The sequence below is a fragment of the Schistocerca cancellata genome, unplaced genomic scaffold (genome assembly GCF_023864275.1).
Source record: "Schistocerca cancellata isolate TAMUIC-IGC-003103 unplaced genomic scaffold, iqSchCanc2.1 HiC_scaffold_754, whole genome shotgun sequence".
Lineage (NCBI taxonomy): Eukaryota > Metazoa > Arthropoda > Insecta > Orthoptera > Acrididae > Schistocerca > Schistocerca cancellata.
In genome coordinates this window covers 9,511,901-9,532,100 of record NW_026046765.1, presented here as the reverse complement: position 1 = coordinate 9,532,100, position 20,200 = coordinate 9,511,901, and positions in this window count along the sequence as shown.

Genomic DNA, 20,200 nt, shown 5'->3' with positions numbered 1-20,200 from the left:
GAAAACTGCATCTGCGCATTCTGCAGTACTGAGCTCATCATGATTAACTGGCTTATTGTTATTGGACTGTTAGGCATATTAGACTGAAGGGTACAGTTTAGGTACAGTGGGGATCAGTGAAGTTAAACAGAAACAAGATAAGGATTTTTTGTGTGGCGAATATAGAATTACATTAAGATCAACAAATGACTGTGTAATAGGGTTGTGATTCGTGATGAACTGAAAGGTAGGGCTTGGAGTGACTAAATGTGGAAAGTTAAGTAGTAGGTTTTTTCTCAGCAGAATAGACAGCAAACTAACGGCAACAACAATGGTTCAGGTATTGACGTCGAAGTCACAAGGAGAAAACTCAAGAGACAGGGAGAATGTGTAAGGATATTGAACGGGAAATTCGGTACGTAAAGGGAGAAGAAAGCCTAATAATCATAGCTGACTGGAACGCTGTAATAAGGGAAGGAATAGAAGACAGCGACACGGCACTATATACGGGATGTAACGAAGAGGTTTGGTCTGTCAGGTAAAGCTTTATTTCCACGTTAGAGATCAATTTCTATTTCTCTTCATAACCACAATAATCATGGGAAGACACAGGAAAAGAACTAACCAAACGATATGTTAAAAATTCCCTCTTTGGGAAGGATATATGCACCAACTCGCCGTTGAATTGCATCTCCGATGTCCTGATGAACCCCTGCAGAACTGCGTATTGTTTCACAGCCTTTCCGTTTACCGGCACGAAGACTCCGTCCGCAGAGCATGTTGGCTAAGGAGGCCACCTCTACCTAGGTAGATGTGGAACAAATCCTTTGCCTCCACACTTCTATCTATCACATCAAATAAAAGAAATATATTACTTCTCGCCTCATCACCATTAGCTTTCCTTTGCCTATACATCTTTCCAGCAGATTACTTCGAACAATGTAAATATACTACTGGCCATTAAAATTGCTACACCACGAAGATGACGTGCTACAGACGCGAAATTTAACCGACAGGAAGAAGATGCTGTGATATGCAAATAATTCGCTTTTCAGAGCATTCACACAAGGTTGGCGCCTGTGGCGGCACCCGCAACGTGCTGACATGAGGAAAGTTTCCAACCGATTTCTCATACACAAACAGCAGTTGAACGGCGTTGCCTGGTGAAACGTTGTTATGATGCCTCGTGTAAGGAGGAGAAATGCGTACCATCACGTTTCCGACTTTGATAAGGGTCGATTGTAGCCTATCGCGATTGCGGTTTATCGTATGGCGACATTGCTGCTCGCGTTGGTCGAGATCCAATGACTGTTAGCAGAATATGTAATCGGAGGGTTCAGGAGAGTAATACGGAACGCCGTGCTGGATCCCAACGGCCTCGTATCACTAGCAGTCGAGATGAAAGGCATCTTATCCGCATGGCTGTAACGGATCGTGCAGCCACGTGACGTTCTCTGAGTCAACGGATGGGGACGTTTGCAAGACAATAACCATCTGCACGAAGAGTTCGACGACGTTTGCAGCAGCATGGACTAGAAGCTCGGAGACCATGGCTGCGGTTACGCTTGACGCTGGATCACAGACAGGAGCGCCTGCGATGGTGTACTCAACGACGAACCTGGGTGCACGAATGGCAAAACGTCATTTTTTCGGATGAATCCACGTTCTGTTTACAGCATCATGATGGTCGTATCCGTGTTTGGCGACATCGCGGTGAACGCACATTGGAAGCGTGTATTCGTCACCGCCATACTGGCGTATCACCCGGCGTGATAGTATGGGGTGCCATTGGGTACACGTCACGGTCACCTCTTGTTCACATTGACTGCACTTTGAACAGTGGACGTTACATTTCAGATGTGTTACGACCCATGGCTCTACCTTCATTCGATCTCTGTGAAACCCTAGAGTTCAGCAGGATAATGCACGACCGCATGTTGCAGGTCCTTTCTGGATACAGAAAATGTTCGACTGTTGCCCTGGCCAGCACATTCTCCAGATGTCTCACCAATTGAAGACGTCTGGTCAATGGTGGGTAAGCAACTGGCTCGTGTTGAAGCTGCATGGTCAGCTGTACCTGTACACGCCATCCAAGCTCTGTCTTACTCAATGCCCAGGCGTATCAAGGCCGTTATTACGGCAAGATGTGGTTTTCCTGGGTACTGATTTCTCAGGATCAATGCACCCAAGTTGCGTGAAAATGTAATAACATGTCAGTTCTAGTATAATATATTTGTCGAATGAATAGCCGTTTATCATCTTCATTTCTTCTTGGTGTAGCAATTGTAATGGCTAGTAGTGTATAATATTTATCCTTCATCTCAACGCTGCTTTCAAACACCTCGTAAGTGAGTATATATTACAGCTTCAAAACACGCTTTCTCCTTAAGGGGAGCCGGAGGTAGTCAAATCCAAAAAATTACGATTTTTTTTGCTACCGAAAATTAATTGGAACATTCCTCTTTAATGTAAACTTTGAATTATTGTTCTACTCGCCCTGGAAGTGGAGTTATTACCATTTTCCCCCACGCCTGCAGAGGAAATGGGCAGCCGCTGAATGTATCTAACACCCTCTTGTGACTTCCTGGCGAACTGCTTGGGATTTTCTCGGCCTGTTACGCATACAGCGCCTTATGTTACGCATGCAGCGAGTTTGCAAGGGTTGGCTACATTGTTTTCTGTGACAAATATTACCCGTATTTCCTTACAGCTTACTCCTTTTTTTCCTCAGAATTTCGAACATCTTGCTCCAATTAATATTGTCGTACATTTTTGTTCTAGTTACGATGCCACGTTTTAGTAACCGTGAAACGTCCCCTTAGAACAAATTATACACGACTGTGCTTAAACTGACACACAATAACTTTTAGCGCAACGCAATCTGACTTTCAAAAATCCCTACAAAAGAATGGCCCTGACTAACATTAACCTGTACCTTTCACAAATCACTTACCTCACAAAAATCTTCGTTACTCAAGCTACTGCAATACAGCGAGTACCACTACTGCCAGCTAAATAAAAGATTCAAACTACGGAAGTCACTAACTACTGATAGGGATAGTTAGCAAATGAAAGATTTTAATGGAGAACAAACAATGTATTTACCTTAATATCATCACAAGTCATAATATATATATCAGTTCATGACAAATTACAAAACTCCGCCATCTCTCTCCTCACATCCACCACTGCTGGCGGCTCACCTCCAACTGCGCAACGCTAAGCGCTGTTCACATCCAGCTGCCGCTGCCCAACACTACAATGGCAGACAACAATGCAAACTAGCCACAGGCTGCACACAGCACAGCCAGTGATTTTCATACAAAGCGCTACGTAACTTTGCCAATAAGAAAACATAAACAGCCTACTTACATAGCCCCCATGCTCCCCACAAAAAATTGTACAAATTGTTTTGGCCAGTGGCCAATAATGATTTGATAAAATTTTTCATAATTACAATAACAAAGATATCAAATGCACACGCTTATTTATACAATGTTGGTCAAAAGCTAAAATTATCTCACAGTCCATAAAGATAGTCCTGTTCATTCATCATAATAGTAATTACAGTTTTTTTTCACAAAGGCTCATTAGTAAAAGAAATTGCACACAGAAGTAGTGGATTTCCATGCAGTCTTGAAGAAGTAATGTTGTCCTTCCAACGGAAAGACAGTGCTGACTCTTGACATGCTGACAGGTAATGGGCCACAGCAGAGCAAACCCACAGCAGAGTCAGTCGAAGTTGATGAATATTGGTAGGTAGGTCATCATAGAGCGGACCCAATACAGTCCTGGTAGAGATTATGTTATTGGTGGGCCACCGGAGGTGCAGACCCACTGCAGTCCTTGTAGAAAGTGTGGACAGACCCACTGTAGTCCTGGTAGAGATGACCAGCAGCCATCTGTTGTGACTGTGCGGGTGCACAATCACCAGTGAAGAGTCTTGCAGTTAATATAGCAAGTCCATAACCACCACTTGTGCACTCACAAAGTTTTTTGGAATTGTCCTTAGAACGAGCAATGCTGTTATCCAGTCCCTTGCTGAATTATCAACACACGTGCAAACACTAACAGTCCCTACTTCTCACATATTGTCCATATACTATGACCAACAGAAACGTGTGCAGTGAAATGTAACGTACAAGTTACTTAATTAGATGAACTGGTGTCAATTACAATTTTATAACATAAAAATACAATAACAAAGGTACAAAATACATCATTAAAGAACATAACAATACAGATAACATTTGTAGTACAGGCTTTACAACAGAATAGAAATAAACATATACATCAGTGTTACAGGAATTATGACATGAGTACATACATAAAAGATCAGAATAACTTGCGAAACATCAACTTCACACATGAGCATTAAAACAAAACAGAATAAATAATGTCTAAACATCTTTACAAAGTAAATAACATAGTATTAGAAAAATTCTACAACATAGCTCTCATCAGCTAAACACATAAAGACAGGAAAAACACAAATACACTAGGGTACACAAACATATAGAGGGATGACACAAAAGGAAAGGACAGGGTTTGTTTTACTGCAGTATTTTGCATGGAGATCTCCCTTTGTTCATCATTATTCCCAAAAGTGCTATCTAAGCCTGCTTTCTGTATTCTGTTCACATCCTCTTTCAAAATAGTTTTTCTCCACTGTACACTACCCTTTTTTTTTTTGCCCAAACCATTTTCATATAGCTTCTCAATACATTTCTTCCAAGTCATCATAGTTAGTTTCTTATATAGTCTACCCCTCTTCAGCTAACTTAAATCTACTGAGCTCAGATATACATACTAAGGGACGAGGCAATGCAGCATCACATAAAACAATTAATATAAACAGCAATGAAAAAAAACGCAGATTTGCGAAGCAAGCAGCATTAAGAAATTAGCAAAGCAATTGTAATATTACAACTAATCTAAGGCAATGTGCAGCAAATAATAAAAATAAATAATTAGTAAAACTGGCTTAACAGAATAATACAAAGTCAAATTCAATAACACTTGTAATGTTGTAACTCTAATTTGGTATGCTGAAATCGGTGCTAATTGACAATGAAAGTGGGTTAAAAGCCGTGATCTGTCTGGGGACGTTAACCGTGGATTACTGGGCAACTGTTTCATCAGATATTTAGTCTAGGTTTACCAAGCAGACTAACATTAATTATAATCTTTTAATAGTCATACAAAACTGGTTATATATATATATATATATATATATATATATATAAAGGAGAATTTAAATAAAAAGAAAGAAATCAGTTTATATTTGGAAATTTATTTTAAGATTGTTCATTGAAATTTCAGCATATTATACGTGAGTTATAACTGAGCTGGTGCCTTATTTACGATTGAAAAAATGTGAGATTGTAATCTTACGGAACACATAAAATATGGAGCCAAGATTGCGAGACTGCATACAACACTGCATTCATAAAATAACACACGAAGAACATTGAAACATAAGCAAGAAGAAATTAACCACAACCAACAGATTCAGTTTTTACTCAAAGAAATTACGTTCATACCACAATCCTGTCCGTCATGTAATTACCACACACTGGTATACTAAATTCATATTAACTCTTTGTGAAATCTTCTTAAAAAGAATAGCTGAGGGCTACTTTGATGATTACACCACATGCTTCACGTGGTCAACTTGGTTTGCACAAAGCGTACAACTCCACAATAATTTTGATAATTAAAATAAATTAGATCGAAAAGCAATTGACAAAAGAAAAACCTTGAACTGGTTACTAACGTCTTACTATTAACCTGATGGGTCAAACAGTTATATAAGCACTTGGTAGTGGTCTCGCAAAGTACACCCCACGTGGGCTGAACATAAAGAAAAGTTGCTATATTGAAAATATAGTCGAGACAAGACGTTATAATCACACAAGCATTCGCATTTAAGATTGATCTTAGTTAGAGTTACTGATCAACACGTAGTTCCACTTTATTCACAAAGTAGTAACAAAGCAACTACCGGAAAATAATCTGAACTTCACACGAGAATTATACTGCGCTGCAATTTAAGATAACATCGGATATTTTAGACCTAAACCCGAAATAAAAGTGATTAAATTTTCAGTTAGGCTGAACTTAAGAAATCCATTGTCCTACGGACTTAACAGACACGCGCTTAGCCGGAGATCTTACCACTTCAGACGCTCGCCACGGCCACACTGCAACTGCCCTACTGCCGAGCGTGCTTCCTGAGGGTGGCTCACAAAGACCAACGGAAGTGGCCAGAGGGGCAGCTTCCTATACCAACATGACAACGGACGGACAGGACCATACTAAGGATAGAAACCTCTTTGCTTTTAGGAAGCGTAGCTACCTGTTCCGACGTTGGTCCAACTGTTCTCTAGCAGACAGCCTTGTCTGCTACCCTCAAGCATGCAACTAGAAATGCATATGCTCATTCATCCTCTCACACAAAAGGGAAGGGGGATGACAGTATCTTATCATATACAGTATATAAAAGAAAGCGGATATAGGTTCCGTATGAGACTGTGTGACATGAATTACATATAAGAATTACATATAAACTGTGCTTTAAAGTGTAGTAGTGTGACAGATCGTTCTTGTTTATGTGTAAAAGTAACACGTTCCACTGCTCAGTCTCCTCCCAGATAGTCAGAAACGCCACAGTACATTTAGAAGAGGAATTTATTCCATAAATGGCAACAGATTTAAGAAATTAAACATGAAAGGAATCCAACAGAGACCTTTCATAACCCCAACGCTCCGGGAAAAGACTGTGCAGGGAATTTTCTGGCCATGCTAGGACATTCCCAAGCAGGCTTCTCACACCCTACTTAAACCAAAAGTGTAAAAGAAAAGGCAAAAGGACACCAGCTACTTGCTAAAACACAATAATTTCAACACATCTTTAGAATCTACCAATTTCAAACAGAAAAAAAAGAACACAATCTGTGACACCTATTTAAAAGGTAGTGTAGATCTAATTCGGTCAGCAAGTAAAAACAATGGTTCCTGTGTCATTAATATGAAAACAATTTCTGGTTGTTACCCTTATGGAGTTCACCAGTATTTGCTCATTGCAAGAGCCAACTGATCACAGGAAAATTTATGACTGTTTATTAACAAGCAAAATTTATGAAAATAGCAAAGGTGCCACAGCAATTAAAAAAAGAACATCAAATAACATCGGTATTAAAAAGCAGAACATTACAATGCACAATCTGCAAAAGCAACAAAATGATAAGAGAAGAAACATGTTTTACAAAGTGGTTATCGCAAAAAAATTCTATATCGTATAAAACTAATAATTTGTAGAATTAAAATAACTATGTGTCACTCATTTAATCACTCTATTATATTTCAATTAGCTAGCAAACAATGAGCACTGTGTCATTATACTGAAACTACAATAGTTATGTGATTGTTACCCTTAAGGCGTTCCTCACAGTAAATATGCCCCATGCAAAGGCTAATCGATCACAGTTCAATGAGAATAAAAAGCTATCTGACTGATAAACGAAGCAATGCCACAGCAATGAATTTACGAAACAAAATATCACAAATCTAATACATCACACAAAAACAAACATTGATAAATAAAACAGTACAATAGTCAACATCTAAAACAAAACAAAAAACCTATAAATAAAACACCTGCAAAATACAAGAGTCAAAGTCTAATAAACACCAATAAATCGAAGTCCTGCAAAACACACGAGTCAGAGTTTCTCTGACAGAAACACACGTATATGCACTGGACTAAGAACCGTATAATCACTGTTCACTGACACACTCAGTACTTCCACTGTTCCGAGGCACAATATAGGGGAAAGAGGGGGGGTTCGTCGCCGCAGCTGTCAGTAGGGATTTTTTTTTTGTCCATCCGTTGCGTGCGATCCCGCCGTCTCTGCCCTCTCATGAAATTTCTCCCGTGTCACGTCATCTCGATTTGGTTCCATGTTTGTGTTGTCAAATTCGTGCGGTATCCTCGTTTGACACGCCAGGTTGATATTCCTGGGCAAGGATGACACTTAATGGCTCTTCTTTTGTGCCACCCTTAGCGACCAGAGAACATCGAACCATGATTTACTGTCGCTTGACAGTGGGCATCCGTCAGGAGATGTTGATAGGCGTCATTGAAGTCTGCCAGTTACTCTGGACAGTATGTGTCAAAAGGCTCCGCGCCCTTTGTGTTGTTACATTCTTGGGTTATCCTGAATTGGCTCGCCGGTTTGATATTCCTGGGCAAGGATGACACTTAATGGCTCTTCTTTTGTGCCACCCTTAGCGACCAGAGAACATCGAACCATGATTTACTGTCGCTTGACAGTAGGCATCCATCAGGAAATGTCGATAGGCGTCGTTGACGTCTGCAAGTTTCTCTGGGCAGTACCTGTCAAAAGGCTCCACGCCCCTTGTGTTGTTTCACCGCGGCCGTCTCGTCACGGTTGCGTGCGTGTGGTGCGTTGCCAGCAGATGGATTTCCGCGCGGTGGACCGCTCGCCCATCTCAGGTCATCACCTTGAGGAAGGGTCGCCCAGGGCGGCCGCCCATTAGCTCCAGGTACAAGGGAAAGTGTTTGCCGCGTACCTTCTTTTGTTGTCGGCCGCACTCCCAAAGTGGCCTGGCTGACAGCGTGTCCTGTTGGGAAATCCGCCAGTTTACAACTAGTCTGGCTGCTCCCGCTGCCTCTTAAGAGTTTTGCCGGTTCGCTTTCACGTTCTCAACTGCATTCACAGAAGTTTTTCATCATCCTTATGTGATTACACAATGTCATACATAATACCACTTAGTATTGTCTTTCACAATTTTTAAGAACAAAGTGAGACTTAATATTTTTTTTAAATAAAAAAATTAGATGAATCGACAATATAAAATAAAATTTAAATGACTTGACAATGTAAAAAAAATAAAAGTGAAATGACTTGACAGTATAAAAATAAAAATTTAAATGAACTGACAATATAATATTTAAATCCACATCACTAATGTGGTTCACTTACGTTTTAATAAATCAAATGCTATTTATTAATTCACTAAAATGAATAGGATTATGCCTTGTGCAAGTATAGGTCAGGACAGCATAGGGTTCACATGTTATTTACACACACATACATGCACACCTATTGTCTATTCTACAAACTAACTACCCATAAACATGCATTACTCAATATGCTACTTCTATCCACTACTAGTTAAGCCAATAAGCTACTTCAATGCTATTTCAACACCGTGTATATACCACTACAACATTGTTCTAATTCGTCCTCTTCTTGACGATCACGGCATACGTCTTGTCACATGATAAATATGGAGAACTTTCCTTAAACATACACATTAAAAAGAACAATGGTTATTTACACGCCAAAACATTTATACTAGTTCGCACACCTGAAAAGAGACTCGCAATTATACATTTATCATACTCATATATTCACACATAAAACAGTAAGAAAATTTCACCTAAAATTACGTTATCACAACAATTAATCACGCAGATGACTCTGAGAAGGTTGGAAATATTTGCATTATACAGGTTATATTACATTTTCTTACCCATTTCGCTGCGATTTCGTTCCTTCTTTACGTTACCTTTCGCTTCCAAATCAGTTATTTCGCCTGTGGTGGTTATTCTGGATTCATTTCTCATGAATGGCAAAATTGTGGTCACCTCTATTCTGTAAAACAGTATCATCTTAACATATTGAACTTACAACAGACACAAAAGATCCGAATCCTCCTGTAGTTTAAATGACAAATGTTTTGCTTTATCCTTATTACCTTAAACCAAGCTTTCCTTCGTTCCCATAATCAAAATTATTTAATCATCCTCTACCTTCAAGAGGGAAATTTCCTCAGTACAAATCATATAGGCTGCAGTGCATCCCGCACCAGCGAAAACAGTAAGCTGTAATGCTCACAGCATCAGCAAAACACATAAACGTCGCTTTTCTAGGACAAGTATTAACGCAGAATAATTTTTTAGGCTTTGGCTCAACATCAATCAAGACTACAAAAAGGATCCATATTTCCGTTCCATTCTCCATTTGCTGAAAAGCTGCTCGTATTTGACTACCACAATAATATTTCAGTGCCACGTAAATTACACAAACCACAATTCTTCTTTCACCTTGAAGGGAATCAATATACTTACGAAATCCACAGACAGCACTTTACGTACTCAGCTATAAAGAACAAAAAAGACATATATCATCAATATTAACATATCATCGCATATTGGAAGCCAATGGTTCAACAATCGTATTATCGCATCCTGTTTTCAAGATTCCAAACTTACTCATTCCTTTCTCAGAGTTCCCCTATCTTAAAATATTCATACAGCACGCATACTATAGTAAGAGATCCTCATTTATACTAACAGATATAGAATAGTAATAGATAGATAGTAGCACTGAAAGCAGAAAATCGGAAACAAGGCTACTAACAGCTGGGGACCTGGGTTTGCCAGACCCATAATACCCACAGAGCGGATGTTCCCCTGAGTTTTTGCACTAATTCAGCAACGATCTTGCTTTCCTCAGGAGCGACTCTTTTCAATTTACACACACAAAAAAAAAACATAAACAGCATTTTACTCGTTCACAAAGAAACCTTTTATCTTCATGTTTGAATCAAACTAAATCCTAATTGCACAAGGAAAGAAAAATAACTAAAAACGTCACTTCAATCAATCACATAGAAACAGCTTTATCATTATTTTTACTAACATATTATTCAAAATGCATACGTCACAAATTTAAACTAATCAATTATTTCTCCTCACCGTCCTCTCTACTTCTCACTGTCCTTTCTACTCATTTGCCATGTCGCTCATTTGTTCCGATTGGGCGCCTTCTGCGCTGATCGTTTCTCATTGCCGGTTTCGTTCATTTCCATTTGCTGGATTATGTCTAGGGTTAGCTGGCCGAATTTCAACATCATGAGGTGCTCCGCCTGTAGTCCTATTCCCACCGTGTTCACCGTAGTATCGATTCTGGTTGTCGTACCTGTAGCGTTCACGATCCTGTCCACGTCCCCGATCATTTCCGTTGTTCCACCTGTGTTCGCGACTGTTACCCCAGTTTCTATACGGTCGGTCCCGATTATTGTTCCGTTCGCGTCGCGACGACCAGTCACGCCGTTGATTAATAATACGGCCACGACTGCGGTCGCGCTGCTGTGCCCCGTAATAACTTTGTGCCTGATTAGGCGGGCATTCTGCTGTATTATATTCCAACTCTTGGAGAAGTGTTTTAAACGTTTCCACGTCCTCTTTGCATCGTCCCGCAAGAATGACGTGGCGCAAGTGCATCGGCAATTTGGTGATGCATATCCTAATTAGTTCCGCAGGCCCGTATGGGTCGTATAGGAATTGATTTGCCTGCAGCATGTGGTCGAATAGGCGTGCAGGGCTGCCGAAACCAGACTGGTTCAAATTTGGCAGCATAATTATGCCATGTTTGACCCTATCTTGTGCCGCTTCCGACCAATAGGCGGACAGAAAGGCTTGTCGAAACTCCCGAGTGGAGTTGCAGTGACGCGCTGCTGACCTCATGCGAATCGCCGGTTCGCCTTCCAAATAGCCACACATATATTCTATCTTATGTGAACTTGCCCAGTCGGGAGGAAGACAGAACTCAAATTGCTCGAGCCATGCTCGTGGATGTATTCCTTTTTGCGAATTTCGGAATATCTCAAACTTTCTCACCGTAAGGAAATGTTTGAAATTAAATCCCCGCATTTCCTCCTGGCGAGGCCCTTGAATGTTTCTATTATTCTCATGTCTGCCCCTCAAATTACATTCTTCCCTGTCGTCAAAATCTCCCTCATGGCCAGAGTCCCTCTCTGCACTGTTCGTACGGCTATTTTTAATGCTATTGACGAGTTCGGAATCACACGCCATGCGGTTTTCCAGATGTGCCACGCGTTCTTGTAATTCGCCTGTTACAGCTCTGTTTTGCCTGTTCACTTCGAACTGTCCCTTCTGAAATCTCAGAAGCGAACGCACTTCTGCGGTCTCTGCGGCCGCTACCGGTGTAGTATTGTTCTCGCTTTCCGTCAGCTTCATCGTGCCTACAATGTCCGCTAATGCCGCAATCTTATCATCAATTTGTCTCTTGTCCTCCGCCCCAGTCTGCTTCAATTGTTCTACTTGCTGTTCCAATGCGTGGATCGCTAAACTGTTGTCCGCTATTGTGTTGCTAACGGACGTGGGACAATGCATTTCCGCCTCTTGGACCCTCGAGAGTACCTGCTGGTGCTCCCTTTGGCATTCTTCCCTCAGCTCTTGGAAATTCCTAAGTAGCCGTTCTTCGCTTTCTTTAGATTCGGCATCGCCCCTCCGCTTGCTCTGTTCTAAGGCTTGCAGACGATCATCGATTTGTTCAAATGTACGGCCTAATTCTTTCATAATATCACTTTTTATCTCACTTGCCAGATTGTTTATTCTTTGTGAGATATCATCGGACACTCTCTGCATCGACTTGTCGACTTTATTTGTCTGCTGGATTAGTTTTTCGTCTATTTGTTCGCCTAGCTCTCGGATCGATTTTTCGGATGATTCTTTTTGTTCTCGGAACGATTTTTCTGATTTCTGCATCATTTGTTCGCCTAGCTTGCGGATCGATTTCTCGGATGACTCTTTTTCTTCTCGGAACGATTTTTCTGATTTCTGCGTCATTTGGTCGCCTAACTCGCGGATGTATTTTTCGGATGATTCTTTTTGTTCTCGGAACGATTTTTCTGATTTCTGCGTCATTTGTTCCCCTAGCGCGCGGATCGATTTCTCTGTGTTTTCTTTATTTTGTTGCAATAAGGCTTTCATGAGTTCTGCTAAATCAATTTGGTTAGTTGGAGGTAAATTAATTTCTGGCTCTGCTGTGAGCCCGTTCGTGCTGTTTTGCATTTCGTCTGAAGTATTCCCCATTGCATTTTCGGAACCGCCTGACGCGTTAATATTGGAAATCAAATTATCCCCTTGGTCCATGTTGCTTAAGTTGTTGGACCGCTTGCTTTTAGCTTGGTTACGTGTTTGCATTAGTGCAATTTATACTCAGTACGCAACACACTAATCACAATAAATGTGTCCCCCAAAAATTACGACAGTCACACGAAAGATACCCAACCTAGTACACACTTTTTCACACGCAAAACAAATTTTTATCTTTGATCGAAACAGTGGAATTTACAAGCGAGAATAAAAAAACACACAGACATATAAAACACACAAATATAAAAAACACAACAAGACAAACAACGCAACGCCGATCAACAACGCCGTGAATCTTTTGAAAGTCTGCTCGGAAACAACGCAGAAGTTGTTTGAGCGCTGTAGGGAAAAAAAATTAAGATTATAACACGCTCGCAATCTAACATTTCAGAGATTCCAGAGTCTAGCGGAATCACAGAACAGGGTCGCCATGTGTAATGTTGTAACTCTAATTTGGTATGCTGAAATCGGTGCTATTTGACAATGAAAGTGGGTTAAAAGCCGTGATCTGTCTGGGGACGTTAACCGTGGATTACTGGGCAACTGTTTCATCAGATATTTAGTCTAGGTTTACCAAGCAGACTAACATTAATTATAATCTTTTAATAGTCATACAAAACTGGTAATATATATATATATATATATATATATATATATATATATATATATATATATATATATATATATATAAGGAGAATTTAAATAAAAAGATAGAAATCAGTTTATATTTGGAAATTTATTTTAAGATTGTTCATTGAAATTTCAGCATATTATACGTGAGTTATAACTGAGCTGGTGCCTTATTTACGATTGAAAAAATGTGAGATTGTAATCTTACGGAACACATAAAATATGGAGCCAAGATTGCGAGACTGCATACAACACTGCATTCATAAAATAACACACGAAGAACATTGAAACATAAGCAAGAAGAAATTAACCACAACCAACAGATTCAGTTTTTACTCAAAGAAATTACGTTCATACCACAATCCTGTCCGTCATGTAATTACCACACACTGGTATACTAAATTCATATTAACTCTTTGTGAAATCTTCTTAAAAAGAATAGCTGAGGGCTACTTTGATGATTACACCACATGCTTCACGTGGTCAACTTGGTTTGCACAAAGCGTACAACTCCACAATAATTTTGATAATTAAAATAAATTAGATCGAAAAGCAATTGACAAAAGAAAAACCTTGAACTGGTTACTAACGTCTTACTATTAACCTGATGGGTCAAACAATTATATAAGCACGTGGTAGTGGTCTCGCAAAGTACACCCCACGTGGGCTGAACATAAAGAAAAGTTGCTATATTGAAAATATAGTCGAGACGAGACGTTATAATCACACAAGCATTCGCATTTAAGATTGATCTTAGTTAGAGTTACTGATCAACACGTAGTTCCACTTTACTCACAAAGTAGTAACAAAGCAACTACCGGAAAATAATCTGAACTTCACACGAGAATTATACTGCGCTGCAATTTAAGATAACATCGGATATTTTAGACCTAAACCCGAAATAAAAGTGATTAAATTTTCAGTTAGGCTGAACTTAAGAAATCCATTGTCCTACAGACTTAACAGACACGCGCTTAGCCGGAGATCTTACCACTTCAGACGCTCGCCACGGCCACACTGCAACTGCCCTACTGCCGAGCGTGCTTCCTGAGGGTGGCTCACAAAGACCAACGGAAGTGGCCAGAGGGGCAGCTTCCTATACCAACATGACAACGGACGGACAGGACCATACTAAGGATAGAAACCTCTTTGCTTTTAGGAAGCGTAGCTACCTGTTCCGACATTGGTCCTACTGTTCTCTAGCAGACAGCCTTGTCTGCTACCCTCAAGCATGCAACTAGAAATACATATGCTCATTCATCCTCTCACACAAAAGGGAAGGGGGATGACAGTATCTTATCATATACAGTATATAAAAGAAAGCGGATGTAGGTTCCGTATGAGACTGTGTGACATGAATTACATATAAGAATTACATATAAACTGTGCTTTAAAGTGTAGTAGTGTGACAGATCGTTCTTTTTTATTTGTAAAAGTAACACGTTCCACTGCTCAGTCTCCTCCCAGATAGTCAGAAACGCCACAGTACATTTAGAAGAGGAATTTATTCCATAAATGGCAACAGATTTAAGAAATTAAACGTGAAAGGGATCCAACAGAGACCTTTCACACTATGCCTGGGAAACAGCAGCAACTTATACCTAAACATAACATAGCTCAAGCAGAAAAAAATATTACAGTAAAAACAACAATGCAAAAAAGGGAAATGTCTATTCACATTTTAATGTCTATGTAATTAAAGTGGTGCACCACAAAAACTAATTCTACAAAAAATTACCAAGTACTCAAAAAGAAAATTATATATGCAGTTACTGTTATTAGTCCCTTCTTATTGTTCTTTCCATTCCAAAAGCTCCTTTTTCGAAGAATATGGATCATAAAATAATTATTTAATAGATCTGTTGACAGAAAGTGTTCACATTAGCAAATGCATCTAAGTTTATTTTATAAAACTAATGGTGCAACACAGCTGGAAACCAGATATCAAATGAAATAAATAATTACGCAAACCAAAGCATAAAAATATCATTCAGTAGTCATGTGACATTTCATAAGTTAGTAGAAATTCTCTCAACTCTCGTAGAAAGACGCTTGTCATAATCAGGTGTGCAGATGTAAGTATCTTTCCAAGTAATGAGGGTGTCGCATTTGCAATGTTTTCATATGTTTTTAATTTCGACCTTGTCGTTTTTGCGATGCTTTCTACAAAGGAATGTCAACAGCGAGGATAAGGGCCTCCCCTTTTTTGTCTATCTGTGCCTCTGGAAAGGCCCTCACTAATGGCTTTTTTTTTCAGGCGTCTGACGCAGCTGTGCCCACGACGCATTACGTGCAGGTGGTTACTTAACTTTCTTATGGAAATATTTACGACATTTTTCCGCTACAGAGACAGTCTCATATACAAAATTTCACGGGTCGAGAATTTGTGTTGCAAATGTGTAGAAACAAAATCTTATGAATATAACAGTGTCCAAAAAATTTTCGTCAGCATTGTGATACATTCACGCATTTACACACATTTCATTACTCTTAAAGTGCGATTCTTGGTTTCCAACATCCTTTTTCACAAGTCAAGAGTCCCTACCCACTATTCATTACTCCTTACCTTATTACACATATACGTATTCATCGACACTCTTCAATATTTCATTATTATAAATACGTAGCTTAATCAAATAACTCATATAGCATCAGCTTATTGATTATAAACATACCGCAACAGCATAATACACATAGTCATCGTAATAATAACATCATAACACCTTAGTCAAATCTCAAAATCGTCGTAGCTTCCTCCAATAATTTCAAAACCTAAAGAAATTCTCTGCTCATTTCGAAAGTGTCATCTGCCTCAAACGTACTTTAAAGATCATGATCCAATACCAAATATATCATTCAAAGCTCTCATAATATCACAATGGGTCCGAAAAAATATGAACAGTTCACAAAGTACAGACAAAATACAATTTCGTAAGTGTGAAGCTATCCAACTGTGTAATTGTGTAAACATGTGTCACTGATGTAAAAAAAAAGTTCATCTCTCAGTTAAATGATCAGATAGCTGTGTAATTTATGTATTAGAGAAATATGGTACCGATGTGTAAAGTTGTATAAGCAAATACCTTATTAGCTAGGGCTCCTGGTGCTTGCCACACACATGGTACACAAAGTAAGCGTGTACCCCCCTAAGGTTTAATGTAATTATACCCTCAGGTGTTACAGATTACAGCAATGGAATGAAATGTATCACAGAAAACTTTCTTTGATATCCAAAAATCTTTAAAAATAAATGTTTAAGTACAAAATTAATCACTGAAATGCGTGTGCTGTAGCGCTAAAGGTGCATCTTGTTGTAAGATAGTCTCTGTGGAAGTGTCATAGTTATTTTCCTCCGAAAGCTAAGTTCTGCAGAAGCCAATGTACTTACCTCATGAAAAACAAAAGTGAAATGCTTGGCGTAGAGATATCTTAGTTATTACGCTTATTGTTGTGATGATGAAAGTACTGTGCCATAACGTATTGTTGTGCTATGGAAAAGGCTGTCTCCTACCACAAAAGTTACTATTAAAACATGTTTTGCTTTCCAGAAGAATTCAGAAAAACTGTGCAGATATGAAACAGATACACCGCAAAAGCAACAATGTAAATTATGTCACACATTAGTAGTGTCGTAATATAACCGTGTAGCTGTCAAAGAAACGAAATACTAAGTCATCTTTAATCTCACAGAAAGTACTTTAAATCCCAAATGTATTTTCAAGTAAACCAAAATGTTGCATTAAAATCTCATTAGCAGTACTGGTAAATGTTCTAATCGTGCAACTAACAAGCAAGAATGTACACACACAATTACACTGTGTCGTCTGTTCGCAATAACAATGCATTCGTAATTTCTGTTTAAATAAGTTCTCTTGGTTCTTGACTGGATATTTAACTTCAAACATTGTTGCATGGTAACAGTTTCTAAAGCATACTAGTAACGTGAAGTGAAACGTTTTATGGCAAAGACAAAGTTAAAAAGCAGATTATCTTTCAATAAACGGTTTTACATGTGAAATGTGGTGTAAAACTTTACTCTTCCTAGTACGCAGAGTTTCAACTTGAATGCAATTATCGTGCGGTATTCGTCCGTAAAGAATACTGGAATTTTGCCCAAGGTTAGCGTTAATGTTTTTTTCCCTGAGCCAGCGGGCGCAGGTGGCTGCCAGCGGTGTGAGTCATTGTCCGTTTCTTTGTTGGCGCGCGTCGTTACTGGGATTAGGCGGTCTAACTTCTACAAATTCACCGTGACGAGAATCCCGCCAGTTCTGATGCAGTTCAGGTCTGTCGTTTTGTCGGTAGTTGCTGTAGATTATTTCACGTCGGTTAAGTGGTGGAGAATTTCTCCCTGAATCGTAACTGCACGCTGGACCGTTGCGTCTGAAGTTATTCTGTCTCCCGTGATAATAATAGTTCTGGTTGCCAAACTGTCTGTTTCTATGATTGTATCTGTCATATCCATTACTACGGAAATGCGATCTTTCTCTGTTACTATTACTCTGCCAGTGGTTGTCATACGGGTGGTGTCTGTTTTGGTCACGATTTACGTTGTAAGAATAGGCTTGTCGTGGCCATTCATTGTTTCTGTTGTCACGGAATTGTGACGGATGTGACCTGTAGTGATTGTTTTCCTGTTTTCGCATCCCGCGACTGTCTGTGTCAATTTCTAATTCTTGTAAGAGTCCCTCAAAAGCATCAATGTCGTCTTTGCAACGTCCTGCCAACATAATATGGCGTAAATGTTCAGGTAATTTGATTAAGCAAATGAGGATGAGTTCTGAGGGGCTGTATGGGTTTGACAGGTACTGATTCTTGTGCAACATGTCTTCAAAATATTTGACAAGACTGGAAAATTCAGATTGTTCAAAGTGTTTCAGCATCATGATGCTATGTTTTAGTCGGTCTTGTGTAGCTTGTGACAAATATGCTGAGAGGAATGCATGGTAAAATTCTCCTTCACTGTGACAATCGTGAATGACCGATCGCATTCTTACAGCTGGTTCATTCTCCAAGTAGCCACACATAAATTCTAACCTGTGCTCCAATGACCAGTTAGGTGGGAAACAATGAGAGAATTGATGGAGCCACGCTTGTAGATGAATGTTGTTGGCAGAATTCTTAAACGTTTTGAATTTACGTGTAGTAATGAACAGCTTATAGTCAAAATCATCGTGTCGGCGAGTAGCATATCGGTCATTGTTACGTCGTGTCGGCGGTTCCATCTCAAAATTCGGTCCACCTTGCCAATTCCTTTCATAATTACCGAAATGCCCTGTGTTATTATTTTGTGGCTTTTCCGTATTTCTAAGTTCCTCTTCCCGTGTTGCAGCGCGAGTGTCCTCTGAAATAGGTAAATCTTGTATCACATGCGTCAACTGATCTTGTACTTCCCGGATTTCTCTTTTGTACCGAGTATTGATTTGATTATGATTTTGTTTGAATTTTCTTATTTGTTCATACTCTTCTGTGTCAGTGAAGGCAACGGGTCTTGTTTCATTCAGATCATCATCTACCTTTGTAGATAAGTTAGTGACCTGATCCGAAAGTTCGGCTACTTTCTCCGATAGTGAACACATTTCCTCAGTGTGTTTTTCTGAACCAAGTTTCAGAGTGTCCATTTGTGCTGAAATCGAATCTACTGTGTCCTTTAAGTTTTTCTGAGTTTTTGCAAGTTGCATAACCGAATCGGAAGATGCAACTGTGTCAATTTTAGCCCACAAGGTCTCATGATTTTCATGAACAATGGTTTGCAGTTCTTTTATGGCTGCTTCGTGATTCTGTAATGCATTTTCATGCCGCGAAAAAATAGGTTGAAAATGCTCACAAATTTGTGTTTTTACGTCATTACAGACTTTTTGACATTTCGATTCAATGTTATGTAACTCAGTAGTTAAATATTCACGTGTTTGTTGAAGAGTGGTGTGAAGATTTTGTTCCATTGCGTCTAACTGTTGCTGTGTTTGTCTCTGGTGTTGTTCCATTGTGTCTAACTTTTGAAGCTCTTGCTGTGCTTGTCTCTGATTTTGTTCCATTTGTTTCTGATTTTGTTCAAGCGTTGTGTCTAACTTTTGTAGCCTTTGTCCCATTTGTTGCATTAACTGTAATAACAGTGCACTGGTGTCTGAAACATGTTCCTCAGTGCTATTCGGCAACGCATTTGAACCGGCAATATTCACAGTTTGAATAGCAGAAAATGTGTCTTGACTTATTTGAGAAAAGGGTGAGGACGCAAAACCTAAATCTACAGTATTTGCAAGATTGTGTCCTGTCATTTCGGATTCCTGAGGCGAGCTGTTGCCGATCGATCGATCGATAATGCTTCCCTGTTCACTAATTGTTTCACTGTCTACACCACTGTTTGCCGCCCGCTCCATTTCCCTATGTACAATTACCAAATTACTACTTTGAACATTAGTTAATTCATTACTGGGTGGCGCTAACACACTACTTTCGTCTTCACTGTCATTTCTCAGTTTACTTTGAAGCCTAGTGTTACGTTTTTCACACGCCATTATTGTCACAATATTTCACACAATAACACAGAAAAGCACAATTTGAAGAGCAAAAATAAGAGAACACATTAACATAGAACTGAAA